Below are 18,195 nucleotides of genomic sequence, written 5' to 3' on the forward strand. Positions count from 1 at the left end.
AGTGCAATCAGGAAGCTGCTCCGGCAGCTCAGGCCGAGCACTACAGTGCTGCAACAACAGAGGAGTTGAGAAGAAAATAGCGGGGAGGAGGCACAGTCTGACTGCACAGGCACAGAGATTAACTCCTTCCCTCCACTTCCAATCTCTCTGCAAAGTGCTGCCGGAGGGGGAAGAGAAAACTCCATTTACGTCGCTTCCCCTCCTGTAATTGGCCAGAAGCACGCTATGCTGTGACTGATTCGGGACCTTCTGCGGAGGGACCTGCTGGTCCCGTCCGCACCTCCTGGCATCCCGCGATGGACCCGGTCACTTGCAGCGGAGATGAGCATAAGCGCTCGGAAACACCAGCCGGGTTTTCCTTTCAGCTCTCATCAGATGCTGCTCGGTGCCCTTAATTCTTTGGGTTCGTTCCCGTTTTCATTATCTCTGCCTTTGTCTTGCTGTTGGTGGCTGCATCTCGGTCCAGCCGGGCAGGGCAGAGCACGATGCCATCCCAGCCACAAAGGTTTTGAAGTTGTTCCTTTCAAAAGCGGACAGGAAAGTATTTCTCATTCTAAGGAACAAGCTCAGGAGGTGAAAAGTGGATCAGGTGATTTTGCCGTTTAACTCTTTTCTAGGTGGACGAAGAAATATCAGTGTAAATCAAACACCAGCGTTCACACACGCATTCCCACGCTTCTTGTTTGCCCCTCCTAAGCACTTTGTTCCAAAGGTTTTTGTTTAGCCGGGATGCTCAGGGAATGGCAGCATTTCATACCAATAGCTGCATACTGATACAAACAGAGCAGAAACAAAGGAACTGCCTCTTACTCGTTTACTGCAGTCTTCACGGATTAAAACAAAAACCCAAGCCAACAGCCATCCAAGGCACCAAGAACAGGAACAAACCCTTAGCTAACTGGTAATTTCCACAGCTCTGAATTCTCGGTCTCACTTTCTCCTGTCATTCTCTGTGCTGTTTTGAAAGAGCAAGTTTGCAAGAACAAAGCACTGCAGAGAAGCACATAAGATGCACATACAGTGCCTTCTACTTGGCAATCAAAACACAAGTTTTTCTCCAGGCTGCACTGGAATAACAGCAATGTACAGAGATTAGTCAACCCATGATACCAAAAGCAACTTGGACATGCTAAAACAACTTCCTAGAGAACAAAGTAAAAAGAAGGTAAAAATTACACATTTTGCTTAACAGCTGCAGCAATTACATCAAACCCATCAGCAAGTCTGAGATTTAATAGCCAGGGCGTTGTCTCTTTCAATAAGCAGTATGAATATGCATCAATTGCAGGCTCAGGATAGAATTCCTTGAGTTGGGGCAGCAGGGGTCTAAAACAGAGGAAGGTCAGCACTTGAGCCTTCTCCAGTTGCTTCAGTTTATCTCAAGTGTAGCAATTCCTTATGCTGTATAGGTCAGATTTAGATTCCTGTGGGATCCAGGGTTTATGCAGGGCTGTAGATTATGCATTCCTGCCAATGATTTGGTGGGGTTGTCACTGCTGTGTTCCCCACAGAATGCTTCTGCATCATACCACTGAGTATAATCTGACTGCACAAGGCATAATTAAAGGATGGTATGAACCTTGACTACTGCACATTCAGCTTCAGCTTTCAATGTGTGCAGGTGTGCAGGTGTGGGCTGATTCCTGAAATAAATAGAAAGTGAGAAAGTGCAAATATTTAATCACCATTTCTTGCCAATCCTGCCCCTGTGTAGGAAAAGTGATGCAGAACTAGGACCTCACATTTTCACTTTTTCCATATGAAAATCACAGGTCTCAGTGTAACATAAGAGAAAGCTGAGAAGGCTAGAGGAAAACAGTAGGAGATTGAAAACCCTATGAGAAAGTGAGACTTTTTCTATCCTGTCTCTGGAATCTAGCTGAAGCATCTGCTATCCAAGTTGACATCAGCAGTCCAGCTAAAGAGAAATGCCTCCTGTCCCTTTACAGCTCCTCATGTGTTGCATCAAATGCTGTCAGTTCAAATTAAGCACTGCTGTTTTCTCCCTGTGTCCTGCCTGCTGCCTGACTTGTTGCACTTCTGCGTGCAGCTGCAGTGTATGCACCCTGGCAGAGACAGGTAACTGCCCTGCTCCCTCGATAGCATGGCAAGTTGGCAAATCACCCTAGTAAGGATCAGACTTGCTCAGCTCTGCCCATCTCTGAAACTGGTCCTTTCCCTCCCTGCTTAACTCCAACTTTTTGTTTAGACAGAAAGATTGCAGTCTAGCAGCCATTCAGAACAGGAGCCGTGTGCTTGTGCAGGCCCTAGAAAACAGATTTCCAGACTCAGCTAAGTACATGGTCTCAAATGAAACGGAGCAGCACTGAAAATAAGTGCAGTGCATCCAGCTTCTTCTGTACTGTATATTTAATAGTGTTCCAAAACCAGATGCTTCTACTTTCTCCAAAGACCAGTTTTCTACTGATGTGAAACATCAACAGGGACCAATCAAAAAGTACAAATAGATACAATACTGAAGCAAGGATTTTTGGAGGAGATAAAAAAATATCAAACTATGAACATGTCAAATTATATTCTTCTGAAAACTGGAATATACAAAACCCATACATAATTTTTTTAGACCCTGTGGCTTGTCCTCCATGTTCTTAGATTAAATATCTTTTTGGATCTGAGACCATCACGGTTCAACACCAGGTGGCACCTTAGCCAGACAGAGCCACTCACTCAATCCCCCACAGGAGGATGGGGGAGAGAATCAGAAGGGTAGAAGCGAAAAAACTTGTAGGTTTGGATAAAGACAGTTTAATAGGGAAAGCAAACGCCACGTGCATACAAGCAAAATAAAACAAGTAATGAAATCACTTCCCATGGGCAGGTGCTCAGCCTTCCCCAGGAAAGGAGGGCTCCATCATGTGTAATGGTGACTTGGGAAGGCAAACATCATCCAACCCTTCCTTGTTCTTCCCCCAGCTTTATGTGCTGAGCACAATGCCGCATGGTCTGGAATATCCCTTTGGTCACTTGGGGTCAGCTACCCTGGCTGTGTGCCTTCCCAACTCCTTGTGCACCCCCAGCCTCCTCGCTGGTGGAGTGGTGTGAGAAGCAGGAAAGGCCTTGACTCTGTGTAAGAACAGCTCAACAATAATTGAAACATCCTTGAATTTTCAGAGCTGTTTCCAGAACAAATCCAAAACTCAGGCCCCCACTGCCTATTGAGAAGAACATTAACTCTACCCCAACAAAATCAGCACAAAGACCAAACACTCTTTCCTCTCACCTCTTAAATGACATCACTGGACTGTTGAACAAAAGAGATTAGATCACAGCAAACACAAATTTTCCCTCATAACACACTGAAGATCAGCTTTGACATCATGCCAGACTCTTAAAGTCTACCAAATTAATGCTCTATTTCACCTCAGCAAACTAGCAGGCACTGGGATTCCAGGGCTTTTAGAAGCCGTTTGCACAAGGTTTCAGACTGACTACTTCACAAAGGTAAGTGTGGGTCAGAAAAAAACTTTTGCTTTGCTGTGGCTTGGAAAAACACTTTTATCTCTCCTGATTTTAGAGACTATCTTTCTTTTTCAGATGCTCCAGTAACATTTTAGGGCTTCATCTGTTGGACAAAATGATTTGCACAGTCCAAGCTTTCTTCCTATGTTCATCCTGGAGATGTTGCTCTTTCAGACATCTTGCCTAATGTAGCCATTGACTCCAGGTGCCATTTTGCCCCTAGATCCATGAGGGATGGGAATGTCTTCCCTACACCCATCTCACTGGAGCAATTCTTTGCCAGGGCATATTTTTGATTTGTCAAGACACACACTTCACTGCAGAGCTGTCCTTTGTTGAGCAATAAAGGAGGCTGCCTTCTCTTGCTAGTACAAAACAAGTGGCTCAGAAGGAAATATCTCACAATTTATTCACAAAGCCTTCCCAAAAGAAAAACAACAGACAGAAAAAGTACAGGTTTAGGTCCCTTAAAGTGTCCTGAGAATTATATACACTCTCTATTTGATTAGACTGTAGTGTGATATAGTGGGAAACACCACTGGAGCCATAATGAACCCACAGGACATCCTGACAAGTTTCCAGACTAAACATGAAACCACAGTCTCTTGACTGTTTAATTTGTGTTTCTTTTTCCCTTGCATTTCTTCTGTGGTTCCCAGTGCATTAATTTATCTTGTCCACAGACATGAAAATCTTCTAAATACTGTGAATACTGTGTTCTCTGCCTGCTCCCTCTCAGGTAGAGCATTGCCTTACTACTGAAGACTTCAAGAAGGTTTCTAGCCAGGTAAAGAAGTGCAACTGGCACTTGCTGGGACTTGCACGTACAACCACACCCTTTCAAACCCTTTGGAAGGAGTGTCTCAGAGCAGGTTTTCCCACTGAGAGACATGATCTTCCACCTGTTGACCTCTGGAATGGAAATTAAGAAGGAATGTGTCTCAGTAGACCATGCAAACGTTGGGAGAAATCCTGATACTGCTGAGAAAATCCTCTACTCCTATTTTCTTTCAACCCTTCTTTCCAAATTGAGAAACACTTCTCATTTGACATGTCTATTGAATTTAGAGACACCCTGCTGCATAAGAAAGGCTGATGCAATGAGGGATTCTGCAGTCTCCTTCCGGCACCTCACGGTGCTAAAACAAATACCAGACATTCACCAAAGAACATCATCAAACAGGTGAGCACAACCCAGCTCGAACTGGTCATGCCATAGGGAAAACCTCACTTACAGCAACATGGAGATTGAAACTGGTGGGCTTCCAATGTCATCATGGCATGGAGTATTAAAAGAGCTAGCCCAGATCCTGAAAACCCTAAAGCATATGCAGCAGAAAGATTCATACAGGCTAATTTACACCTGCTACTCTGCAATTAGTTTGAATATCTCCATGGAGTTTTCCTGAAGGCAGAGAGAGAGAATGTCAAAAATGTAACATATGTTGCAGTGTTTACTATGAGGGCAACTAACAATGATACCTCTGTGATCATATAGCAGAATTAATTGTTTGGGAAGAGCAGTGAAGAAGTGTTTCTTAAAGCAAAGAATCTACTGAACTTCATTCTTCCCTCCAATTTTTGCACAGTTTTGGCACTTTTATTTAGCAAGTGTTGTAGTGCCTCTCACTGAACAAAAATTAGGAGTTAAAATAAGCCTCTGCCAAAAATGCTGACTAAACACTTGTGATACCAAGAAGATGGAGAAATGCAGCTGAGTGGCATCACATGCATTTTATTAATTTCTCCTTTCTTCTTCTATCCTATTCCTAACCCTAGTCTCCACTACTGATTGCTGAATCTACCGAGTCCTCCCCCATCTAGGGTCAATATCCAATTGCTTCTGTAATATGGTCTACTGCTTTATCAGTCCAGTCTTACATGTGTCATAACAATGTTTTCATCATTTTCTTTGTGAGGTAATTCATCAGTCTCCTAGACAACATGACAGTAGTACATAGGTCCAAAAATTAGGCAAGAGAAGCTGTATTCTAATTCCTCTGCAAGACATCTGGTAAACAAACCTGGCTCCACAACTTTTCTCTTCACGTATTTCAACTACCACCAGATATTTATCAAACCTCTGTAGCATAGCCAAGTTCTTTTTTCTTGAGTCCTTTTTTTATCCTCATTGTCTTGTTTGAATGTAGATGCAATGTCTGGTTAGAACCAGTAACTGAGTACTGTCACTAGGTAATTTTTGTCTTGTTCCACACACACTGAAGTGACCGAGCATTTAATTTAAATCCAGATGTTCCCAATTCTTTATTGAAAGTTGCTAAGGTAGGTTGGATGCATTTTTCTAACCACTTCAAGTTGCTCTGTTTTCTCTTAGTTTCCTGTGGAGATCTTTCTAATTCAATAAACTCCTTCCTCTGACAGAATAAAGTATGTTGGATCAGACATTAATTTTTTAAATGTCTGGCACTTGTCCTTGTTAGAACAGAAATCAAATAGACCCATATAGAGAGTATACCTAATTGTGTAATAAATAGTTCTTTTTTAACCCAAGGTTGTATGTATAAGCAGAAGCTTCTACAGATCTGAAGTTGCAACATGTTTTAGTTTGCCAGTAACCACACATTTGCTGGAAGTCTTCAGCGACATCTACACGAAGGCCCAAATGCTAAGAGGTTGCTTAAGCAACCAAGTGGAAATTAGAAATCCCGTTACTCATGGGTTTGCAATTAAATAACTTATTCAAAGTCATGACCAGGACATGCATTCAGCAACTCTGAAATGCAGCCATTCTCAGGAACTTCAGGCCAAACTCTGTTATAAAACAGGGTGAATCCTGATGAATATAACGGCCTTGAAGGTCTCCTAGAGACCACTGGGAGCTTGTCACACCTGTGCAGCAATAATCAAAAGTAGATCCATCCTTGTCAATATTTGAACTGGAACTCTGTCATATATAAAAAGCTGAAGTTAGTTGATAATTATTTCTGTAGGCAGGCAGTAGTGTGTAAAAATTTTATAATACGGGCACTGGAATCAACATAATAGAAGAAGGTAGCAACTAAGAAGAAAATTCAGCAGAGAATTTTGAGGGGATATCTTTTCTCATATCTTACTTATTACTGAAAGAAACGCACCAGGACAGGCTGGGGGGAACCTCCTGGAAAGCAGCTCTGTGGAGAAGGACCTGGGGGTCCTGGTGGACAGCAAGCTTTCCATGGCCAGCAGTGCCCTTGTGGCCAAGAAAGCCAATGGGATCCTGGGGTGCATTTGGAACAGCATTGCCAGCAGGTTGAGGGAAATGATCCTGCCCCTCTACTCAGCCCTGCTGAGGCACATCTGGAGTTCTGTGTCCAGTTCTGGGCTCCTCAGGACTAGAGAGACATGGAGCTCCTGGAACAAGTCCAGTGGAGGGCAACAAAGAGGGTTAAGGGACTGGAGCATCTCACAAGGAAATGCTGAGGGACCTGGGCCTTCAGCCTCAAGAAGAGAAGACTGAGAGGAGACCTCATCAATGTCAATAAGTACCTGAAGTGAGGGTGCCAGGAGGAGGGAGCCAAGCAATAGAACAAGAGGCAGTGGGCAGAAACGGATGCACAGGAAGTTTAATCTGAACACAAGGAAGAACTTCTTTACTGTGTGGGTGATCACACGCTGGATTGGCCAGAGAGAGTGTGGAGTGTTCCTCACTGGAGATACTCAGGATCTGTCTGGACACAATCCTGTGCCATGTGCTCTGGGGTGGCCCTGCTTAAGCAGGGAAGTTGGATCAGATCACTATGGTCTCTTCCAACCTGACCCATTCTGTGATACTGTGAAATGGCCCCAAACAGACAAATAGCGTCATAGACTTATGACATTCTGGATTTAAAGAAATTGAGATTCAGTGCTAAAGCATGAATCTGTAACACAAAATGCTTTTTAGGTAGAATTAAGTACAATATTTTGCTAAATCAGGAATCTAACTGCCTGACTGTTGACATCGAAATGTTTCCATCACCTTTTTAAGAAAGAAAATGAAGTATCTTACTGATTCCTCTACTCCTGAAATACTTTTCTTCTTCTTCAAATGGGCCATCACTGATAAATGCTCAGAGATGTATAAGGAATGCACAAAGCAATAAATGGTGTGATGCAAGCACGCATTTTGTTCTCCCTTTAAAACATACTGCTATTAAAGATAGAAAACACATATCTTAGTTTAGCTCCAGACCACTCAGAGATGGGTGAAATATTCATTCAGAAATTCAGGAATAAGTTCATGTACAAGAGGGGAGAACAAAATGCTGTTGCTGAAAGGAATAAAAAAAGGAGGGGGACCTTAGCTATGAAACATAAAATTCCTCAGGCTATTATGTTACCCACTTGTGTTACCATCCAATATTTCTTCTTTTAAATTGCAAATTGTATGCCCTGTATTTTAAGGCATCAATTTATACTGTCATATTGAGGATTATTTAAACAATCCCAGTAAGTAGGTCAGTCAGTAATTTACTCTTGGTTTATTAGAGGGTGCTAAAAGAAAAGAGCAACACTGTTATTTGTAAAATGAACAGCTGGACCCAAACTGTTGGGGGAGAAAAAGTCATTAGTTGAGGAAGTGTTTTGTTAAGATTTCTAGTATAATTAAAAGTATGGCAAAACCTTTGTTTACCACAAAAATTTGTGTAGGGAGAAAACACAATTAGAGCAACCTCCTTTGCACAGCAGGTTGGATTAAGCATCAGGAAGAACAAAGCAAAGAAGAGCTCTGATGACCCAGGGGACCAAGATGGGGGATGCATTTGGTCTTGTGCAGCCTCATTAGACCAGGTTTTTCCACAGCCAGAGTGGAAAAACTCCAGAAGCTGCTACTGAGTGAAAAAAAGGAGAAAACGATCTCAGTCAAATTTCTTTAGAATCACAAGCAAGAATCATTCAGCTATGATTTTGACATACACAAAGGCAAAAAATTATTAAATTGTGCTTATGAAACCAGAACAGCCTTCTGGCATCAGACCTCAGATATTTACTTGGCAACAAGTCTTCAATTTCCCAGTGTTCCCACTGGAAATTCTCTCCAGTACTGTAATGCATCAAATGAATTCTAAAGAGAAGGTATTGATTTTGATGTGTGGCTGCAGGTAAATATATAAGACTAGAATAAAACTGTTAAAAGGCACTATCTGAATGGCACAGAAGGGGTGAAAAGGGCAAGATCTGGTCTTAAAGCTGATAGAACAAGGCCCTGACACTCATTCTTCCTTCTGAAAGCAGCATCAGCAACTCCTCCATGTGAATACTCTGTGGTGAGGGATTTTCATGGGTTTGGATAGAGATGGTGGTAATGTCCTGCCTGTGCATCATCATCCTCACCACCACCCAGAATGGGCAATAGCGTGCACTAATGCTTAGCATTCATAACAGAGGTAAATGGTAATATTCTTTTGGCTCAGTTATTTTACATGAGTATAACTGTGCCTGGGCTGTCGTAATAAACCAGAAGTTTTGCTGATGTTGGCCTCAAGAGCTTCCTTGAATGCTTGCTCTCAGTTACAGTTTGTCTTTTCCTTTGCTTAGAAACCTTGCTCCATAAAAACAAGTTTTATTAATGAACCTAGCTCTAGCTGGCCTTCTTCAGTGCAAGAGATGGATTTCAAAAGTTCAGCTCCCTTTTCCTCCCTCACAAAGAAATTTCTTTTCATAATCTCTGAAGCAAAAACATAATTAAATCTCCAAATCACTGCTACAGGATTTTATGGGAAACTTAACTTTCCAGAAGAGTCTACAATAAATCAAAAAGGCTTTATTAAGAGCTAATTTAAAATATCCTGTTAATTTTTTTGCCCCTACAGAAACATAGAGCTCAAGCAAGATCATTACATTGTTCTGCTATAGAAAAGAAGTCATTTGGGGCAGTAAGTAAGAAATGGGTAATCAGAAGGTCAGTACTGGGACAATCCCTAATCTCTATTTAGTTCTCAGTTTTCTAAGTTCATAGCCTGTGGAGGGTAACAGGATCTTCCTATTAAATACTGGAGAATGTTAAGCAGTTACAGAATACAGTTTTTGAACTTATTACAAGAACCAGCTTTCCACAGAAGGCAGTATGTCCAAGTCCCCACTTTTCAGAGCATTAGGAAACTTTGGACACAGGCATCTGCATTTTGAAGGGCTCAGGAAAACAAGTATAGACACAAAATATTAACTGAAAGTCAATAAATTAGGGTACCAGCCTGATGGGGGAAAAACATTTCATCAGAAATTCATTATCAAGGAAAGGAATGAAAGCCCTAGATCCTTCTCTGGCACCTGTCTTGTGACAGCGTTTATTAGCACAGATACCTCAGACAGTGTTTACTGTGAAGAGTTTATTAGCCCAGATACCTCAGACAGTGTTTACTGTGAAGAGTTTATTAGCCCAGATACCTCAGACAGTCTTGTAACCAGCAGTATCAGTTCCTCTTCTCCAGGTAACCAGGAATCAATCCATTTAGGACACCATGCATCACATTTCATCTGGCAATCCAGAAGCCAGCAAAAATTGCACAGCATAAATAGCTGTTTCCTGAAGAAAACACTCCGTCTGCCCATGGACTCTTGAAGTTCATGGCTAATCCTGAGGCACAAGCAGTATGAAGAGCATAGAGTTCGTGTGGAATCCTTCAGGTGGTACAAGCATGGACTGCTGTTTTCTCCAATTTCTGAACCTAAATTCATTCCTGACAGCTGTGGTGACCTCATGTGTGTCCAGCCCTGTGTCCTGCCCACAGGATAATGTGTAGCTGACTAAACAAACCCAAACAAGAAATTCAACACCTTGCAGATGGAATGACCTGCAGGGTCTCACTGTTACCTTGAAATGGCTCTAGCACTGAGGAGAGGCTGACAGAAAAATTAACAATTCTCAATTCACTTTGAGATGAGGAGGAGGACAGAGTCAAAACAGGTAAGCCAAGCTTACTGGTGTCTTTTGCCAAGGCCATTAGAGAACATGTGTGCCCCTGCCACAATGTCTAAGCATGCCAGTATTTCCATGGTCAAGGGAATCAGAGAGAGATTACCCAAAACAATCAAATGTTGATCACAGGAAGCCACAAAACTAATGTAGTCACCCAAGTTTGTACAGGGTACACAAACTATCCAGGCTCCAGAGTCAGACGGTGTCAGGCATCATGAGCTATGAATCACCTTTTTCACAATTCTCTCCTAAAATAGGAGGACTAAGAGTAGACTCATAAATAAGATTGCAAACAGGAGAGCAAACAAGGATTCAGTAATCCCTTGTTTGAAAGCAAGCTTTACTCTGTGCTGCCCTCGCCTCCATAGAAATGGCCTTGTCAGTCTGTCCTGCCTGTAACTACCGTCTCACCACAAGAGGCTACAGAGGCACGGTGCATTAACAGATTTCCTCAGCAAAATTTCACTTCAGAAAATACTTTACTTCAAAAGAAACTGAAAATTCACATAAAAATTAGATCATCTGGCCCACGAGATATGATAAAACTTTCCGCAACAAGAAACAGACAGATGAACAGCCACACTAAGGCAGCAGGATTTTGCAAAATGCCTGCTCTATAGTGTCCGGCTGATATAATGAATCAATAGATTACTGGCTTGTGACCTGTGGAGTTTCCATTCCCTTGCAGAACAGAGAGGAATATGGGCTAGAACATGCTCTAGCAGCACAACTCAGTAGTACAGCATTTGGGCATTAGCTACAAAATGCTGATGAAAAATACACCAAAAGTAGAGCTCCGCCTGGAAATTCCTCTTACTAGTATTTTAACCAAACACATTTTTCTGCCTCGAATAAACAAGCATATGAGGAAAAAATGAATAGCTAAGAGCCATTTGGATTTTTTTTTTCATTTTTAAAGTAACAAATAACTGGCTTCTACACTGATAACTTCTCACTTAGAAGGGGCCATTTCTTTTTTAAAAGCTTAACAGAGACTGTAACTAGACCACTGCTGCTTGTCAGATTTGTAATCTAAAATTCCATCCCCAACACAAAGCAATTGGAAGAAGAATGCAAAAGAAGTGTCTGCATTTCTGTGTGAATGCAGAAGGCATGGCCTCAAACCCACACACAGAGCTCGGGTTCAGAGATGCAGCAGCCTCACGAGGGATGCCCACTGCCCAACCTGAGCATGGCCAGATGGCCAGAGCAGCTCTGACACAGTGCCTGGGGGAGGGGGCTTCGCAGGGAAGTGGCCTCTTTGGGGCAAGGATGATGAGACTGGCCAACCCTGTCCTACAAGCTCTGCCTGCTACACCTAATGGATGGATACTAGATGAAAAGGATAAAAAGCCTAGAGAAAAGGCTAATGGTCATTATAGGGTGTAACAGGACTGGCAGACTGTACAGACTGCAGCTTCACAAAGAAGCTGAGGCAGGGTAGGATCTGGTAAGCTAGAATCCTGGAGTTTATTTCAATATTTCCAAAAAAATCCCAAAACCCAAAACACATAATTGAAAGCATTGATCTGTTCAGGGTATCTATACTTTCTGGACAAAAAAGGATAGCAGAAACCAAAAGCATACCTATATCAGATGTTAGGTGTTACTATGAAAAAGTTAAAGTGAATTTATATTATTTAACCATAATGAAAAGAAGACTAAGACCTGTGAGGGAGCTATAATAAAGAACAAGTTCTGATTTCAGTCGTGGAGTCCTTTAAAGATATTGCTCTTACATACCAGGTCTAAGGTTTTTTGAGGAGAGGAATACACTACCAAAAGCAAAGCTGGACTGGGAAAAGGAAGGTTTTTCTTCTGTACTTCTCAGTTTCAGCACAGAAGCTGTTTCAATGCAAAGAATAAAGTCGCTGTATTTCTTGAGGCAGCTGAGGAAAACCTTCAGGGTTTGCTGTGAAGGTGCAGTAATCTCTGCATTCAGCACAACACTGCACATGCAGCAACATCTTTGGCAGCTGGGCCTCACACACAGTGCCCTTTATGCACAGGAACACAAGGCCTGATTAATGCCTGATCTCAAGCCTGGAATTCTGTTCATAAGACAGTCTATCAGACTACTTAGACATTTAATAAGATATTGCTCTTACCCTTAAGGTTCCTCTGTGAAACCAGGGCCTTCCACTGACTTCAGCTTTCCCTGAAAAATCATTGCATCCTGCAGCCACCTAGACAGCTGTTCCCTGCCATCCTCCTGCCATGTCACCTACAGATTTGAACCTAGCAGCCTTTTTTTGGGACTAATAATTTATTAGCTGCCAGCAAGTAGCTATTTTTCCAGAGTAGTCGGGATGTGAACAAGTTGTATTGATAAACTGGGCTCTGAGCCCCTGGGAGAGAGCAGCCTCTCTCTGCTCATGGCAGGTCAGGCAGATATAACCTCTCATGCTGGCAGACATCTGTTGGGGAAGCAGCTTTCTGACACGATGGCACATCATGTTCCCCTTTGTGTGAAAAAAAACACTGACTAGAACAGCTGGAGCACCCTAAAAAAAAAAAAAAGGGGGTTCCCATCAATATTCAGAAGAATCAAGAAAAATTTCCCCTATCATCAGATGTTCTTTTGCCTTCAGGTAATGGGAATGAGAAAGGACAGCAAAGCAGGAGAAGCAAAACTGATTTGCTTTATGCAAGCACCTACTCTGATCACTCCATCCATGTTCTCACTAACTCTGAACAGGGAAACTCCTTGTTTATCCTGGTGTGTCACTGACCAGGTTTCCCTGTTTGTCTCCACCTCTCCTCAGAGGCACCATGGAATTCTTCAAAGAGGTAAATGGGCTTGGCATTTAACGACTAGCCTTCAGCTACAGACTCAGCACCCTGAATCATGTGAGCCAGACTTCCCTCAGTCTTGAAGCACAGGCTGCTTCTTTGTCAATGCTTCATTAAAGCAGTATTTGCACACTGGGCCCTCCTTGCTCCTGCTGGGGAAACTATACCCTCCCAAAAGGTTGATCCAGGCCTTCAAAACCCACAGAAATTTCAAGACAAAATTTCCAATCAGCCTTCATCTTGCAAGACCTATCACTGCATTGCCATGGCCATGGTTACTTCTGTCAGAAGGCTGAGAAGGAATGTCAGAAAGTTTCAGCAAATCAAAAAGAACTTTTTTTTCTAGCTCATCTAGAAAGCTGGACACAAGTTTATTCTTCTTCTAAATTAAGGGAAAGGAGGAGAATGTTAAAGGCTGGATTTCAGAGTCTTTTACTTCACTGCAATGCAATTTTTAAACACTCTTAAGTCACATAGCAAACCTTTGAGGTAGACTTCACTAACTTACTGATAGGGTATGAAAAAGAAGATTAGAAGGACAATGAAATAACAGAGGGAGACAGGAGATTAGTGAAATGTTTCACATGCAAAACTAGAACTGCATTGAGGAATCTGTCATCCCAGCCTTTCCCTATCCTCTAATGGTACCATTTCCAGTGAAGGATTTTGTGTTTTCATTATGCTCCCTCTGTAAACTGCTAGTGAAGTGTTACAACTAAGAAGAAAAGCAGACAGACAGCTTCTGAGACTGACCAAGAGGAAGGTGCTGTCAGCAGAAAAACAGTCAGAAGAATAGGGAGGCATGTCTAGAACACATTACATTCCCTCTTTTCTGATTCTATCCTTCTGTCATTTCAAAGTATCAGCCCACTCACCAACTTCAGAGCTTGCAATCCTGCCTCCTGCATCTACCACTTTGTGGTGTCACACAAATGCCAAAGTCATCAGGATGGAGGAAAAAACACCAAAAACAACCAAACCAAACCCTGTCAAGCCAAAAATACCCCTTGTTGCCAAGGCAAAGCCCAGTCCAGATGTGTTGGTAGCCTGTATGAAAAAACGAATATAGATTAAATTTCCATCTCTTGCCTTCCATTCTACCTCCAGGAATAACACAGTCTTTCCATACCTTAGAATAGAGGCATCAAGCCTCCTCCATGAACATCCATGGCAGTAACCAAGTTTTTTTTCCATGCTTCAGTCCCAGAAAGAGCTGAGAGAAGAGTGAAAAGGCTCTTTACAATAATATATTTCAATGTGCTTTACAGCCACAAGGAAGCAGGTCAATGATGACAGTTCCTGAAGTGATAATAACTGAGGCAGATTTACTGCATTGCTCTTTGGAGTCCAGCAAGACTTTCTATCATATTTAGGGAAGACATCTTATCAAAGCTGTAATGCCATTGCACTGAGATACACATAGTTATCACAAGCACACTGAGGGAAAGCCTCAAAAGTAAGCACAGACAAATGATCTATTTTTCTTTCACTCTGAGTAAACAAATTATTTATCACAGAGACTTTAGCAGAACTCACCATCACATGAACAAAGTAGGCAACTGGGCATTATGACCAAAATTTTGAAAAGCAGACAGAGATAGAGTGCCCACTTTGTGACATTTAACAGTGATCTCTGATTGCCAAAAGAGCAGAGCAACAATCTCTCTCAATCAGCCTAAGCTTAGCACCTTAAATTGATAATGATTTTGAAAAACCAAAGGGAAAGTCGCTGAAAATTCCTCCTCTACAGAGTGACAGTTGCCTTGGACCTTCACGAACCTCTCCTGAGGCTGATCAAGTAGTTTTAGGGCCAATGTCATGTAAAATGGTGTGACACTCCCATCTGCAGAATTGTAAGGGTGATACAGCAAAGCAGATATGTTGCACTCTAGAGTTGAATCACCAGAGGAACACCAAGACTCCTGTACATCTTTCAACATCAAATAAAACCAAAGTGGTTTTCCCCACATAACTCATAGCTGGTACTGTATCCAAATGTCTAACAAAAATTGGCTGGCTTTGAAAGAGATTTTTTCTGGCCTTCTTCCAAACTGTTCTCAAAACTACCTCCATAAGATGCAAGCCTCCAATGTAACAGACATGCAAGAAAAAATGATGCTCAGTAGTTGCATATATTAAATCCTGAGACATTTTCCACTCTTGCAGGTGTTGATAGATCATCTGGTCCAAACTTACATCAGCTCAGATTTTTTATTCTTCCCAAAAATACATAAATGAAGTAAAAAAGGACAGAATTTTTTTAAACTCCTTATCCTTCCCTCCCCTAAATTAACCTCTTGCATTCTTCCAAAATGTGTAATCAAATGGTAAAAAGACATTATTCCCCTTTCTGAGCAAATAGTGAACAAGTAAACTCCATTTTGCTTGATGGAAATGCTGCAGAGATGCACTCAACTTATTTTTTGACACTTGACAGAAATTCTCTATTTTTTTCCCTTTTTTTTTTTTTTTTTCCCAAGGAGAGGAAAAATTCTTGTGCCAGCCCTGGGATATGAAGCCAAAATTACAAGCACACAAATTATCCATGCTACTGCACCATTGCTGGGTAAGGCAGCCTCTCTGGAAACAATAGCTGGGGCTAGAGGTACCCACAGGGAAAAGAGAACATTGTGCTTGATTTACTGCCCTTCTCATGGGATTTACTCTTGGCAAAGTGCCTGTGTGGTTTATGTCAGAAGAGATACATGATTTGCATGTGCATCCAGTGCTCACTGTGAGGTAACTCTTTCGTGCTGATGGAGCATAAAAGGACATGAGCATCTCATTAATTAAAAAAAAAAAAAAAAACAACAAAACAAAACTCAACCAAAAACACACCTGAGAACCATCCTCCATCAGGAAAAGCCAAATGCCTGACAGGCTCTGGTAAGAGAGGGAGAAAGATGAATACCCACATATCTCTCCAACAAATCCAAAAGCAGTGATGAGAAGAAAATACTGTTAGGTTTTGTAATTAGACAGTGGCAGAACAGTGCGTGTGCATGAAAATCTGCAACGAGAACATCAAACAGACACATTTCTGGATCCTTTCTGCCCTTTTTCTGCTGTTTGGATCATTTTAGAAACAGACACTAATTTTTCCAGGTGTGTATTAGTAAAAGTAATGTAGCTAAATATAGATGGACAAATAACTCAGGTGGAGCGTATCAGCGTATCAGTACGTATCAGCGTACTCAGGTGGAATCAGATCAGTATCCATCAGAATATTCCATGATCCTTTACTTTAAAAACAAACCAAACAAACAAAAAAACCCTCAAAACCAAAACAACTCTGTCCAAGAAAAGAAAAGCGCCCACCCAAACTTTTTACAAGAACAAAGCTTGCAAGGTGAAATCTGTGACTTTGCTCTATCTCGTAATACACAGGTTCCTACTGCTGTTCACATGGCTGGAGGCTGCTCAGTAACAGAACTGCAAATACCATCTCTTTGGGTTCAGCAACCTGTAATGGATGAATACAATTCCTTCCTCCCTTCTAACAGGTGTGGTCCAGGCAGCGCAAAGAGTCTGCACAGCAGAACCTGGTTCACTACTATTTACCATGAGAGATAGTAAGCAGTTCATTGTTTCTTCTGGTGGCCACTCAGAATTAGGTCAGGTGTAACAACTACCTCTGCTTTGTCTCTATTTCAGAGGACTTGGGGGACTGAGAGCACCAGGCATTTGCTGCTGTTTGTGGAACAAATTTTCTCTGAACTTGCAGAATAATCAGGAATGGGAAGTAACACTCTGTATCGTAACTCCTTGGGACTCTAGTCTTGCAGATTTGCCTGTCTGTGCAGGGAGGAAAAGGTTGATTATAAAAAACATTACAGAATTAGCAGCCTTCCTTGTTGATATGACAAAATAAAATGAAAAACTCAGGCCAATATAATGAATTTCTGAGTAACAATGGAGCTTTGGGAAGACAATAACAATTCCTCCCTCCAAAGCATGAAAATCACAGAGATAATACAGCTTGCCAAGCTCTCAAAGTTTTTGCAGAGCAGCCTTCATACAAACTGCATCCAAAGTAAGCAAGCAAAGCAAAGACACAGAGACAAGGAAAGTCAACTCCAAACAACCTAAGCTGAGTTTGGAAAAAAAAAGGGATGGATTCAGGTACAATTCAAGAGGAAATGGAGAACACTTTTGCAACTGCCCTGGAAGTTGCAAATCTTGGGCTGGCCGTGGTCCAGCTGGTCACCTGCTGCATGTACAGTTCCTATGAAGTTAAAGGTGAGCCAGGGGAGTCAAACTTCTGGGATGTGCTACTACAAAACCATAAGCAATTTTAAAAGCATCCAGAAGTGAGCATTTCATTCCAGGGAAATAAAAAACAACAACCCCCCCCAACACACACAAAAAAAAAACAAACAACCAAAACAAAAAAATACCACAAAAAACAAAAACTCAAACAAACAAAAAATCAAACAAAAATTTTTAAAAACCCAAAAAAAAAAAGGAAATAAACTCAACAAAAAAAAAAAAACAACAACAAAATGAAAACCAAAACAATAATCCACATCTTTATTTAAAATACCTTTTTGATACCTTTCTTTACATTTCTATAACATCTAATATTGTGGGTCCCTCATGCAATTGGGCTTTGTACATGACACTGTAAGAGCAATAACAGGCTTATTGAAATTAGTAAATTCATAATGAATTGGAAGGGCTTTGCCTCAAGGCTGTGAACAATTCCTGGAGCCTGTTTTTCTTCAAGTTCCAACCTTTGTTTTCTGTACAAATAGCACCTTCCTTCTATCCGTACCTCTTACACAGAGACAGGTCAGACAGACAGACATTGCTGAAGGAAAGCAGGAACTAATCAGTATTTGCTCAATAGCAAATCAGCATTCCTTGCTGAGAACAGTAACTGCAGCATTCTTCCAAGGACTGGTGAAATCTAACTATCAACAAACAAAACTAATCTCAGAGCAGAGAGAAAAGAGAGAAAACCGGAAGGGTTTTCAGTGAGTTCTAACTGGCATCCTAACATTTGCTGGGAGTTCTCTCAAGAA

The 18,195-nt window shown here is 41.6% G+C and overlaps 1 long non-coding RNA gene across 1 annotated transcript; it reads right to left on the bottom strand.

Annotated features, from left to right (window-relative positions):
- Positions 1-2,967: 2,967 nt before the first annotated feature.
- LOC137475931 (uncharacterized) lies at positions 2,968-17,274 on the bottom strand. Its single transcript, XR_011000137.1, has 3 exons — positions 16,804-17,274; positions 16,010-16,054; positions 2,968-4,885 (listed from the first exon to the last, which is right to left on the bottom strand). It is a non-coding gene; the product is annotated as an uncharacterized lncRNA (long non-coding RNA).
- Between the last annotated feature and the right edge of the window lie 921 nt (positions 17,275-18,195).

Source organism: Anomalospiza imberbis, chromosome 6, assembly GCF_031753505.1.
Source record: "Anomalospiza imberbis isolate Cuckoo-Finch-1a 21T00152 chromosome 6, ASM3175350v1, whole genome shotgun sequence".
Classification (NCBI taxonomy): Eukaryota; Metazoa; Chordata; class Aves; order Passeriformes; family Viduidae; genus Anomalospiza; species Anomalospiza imberbis.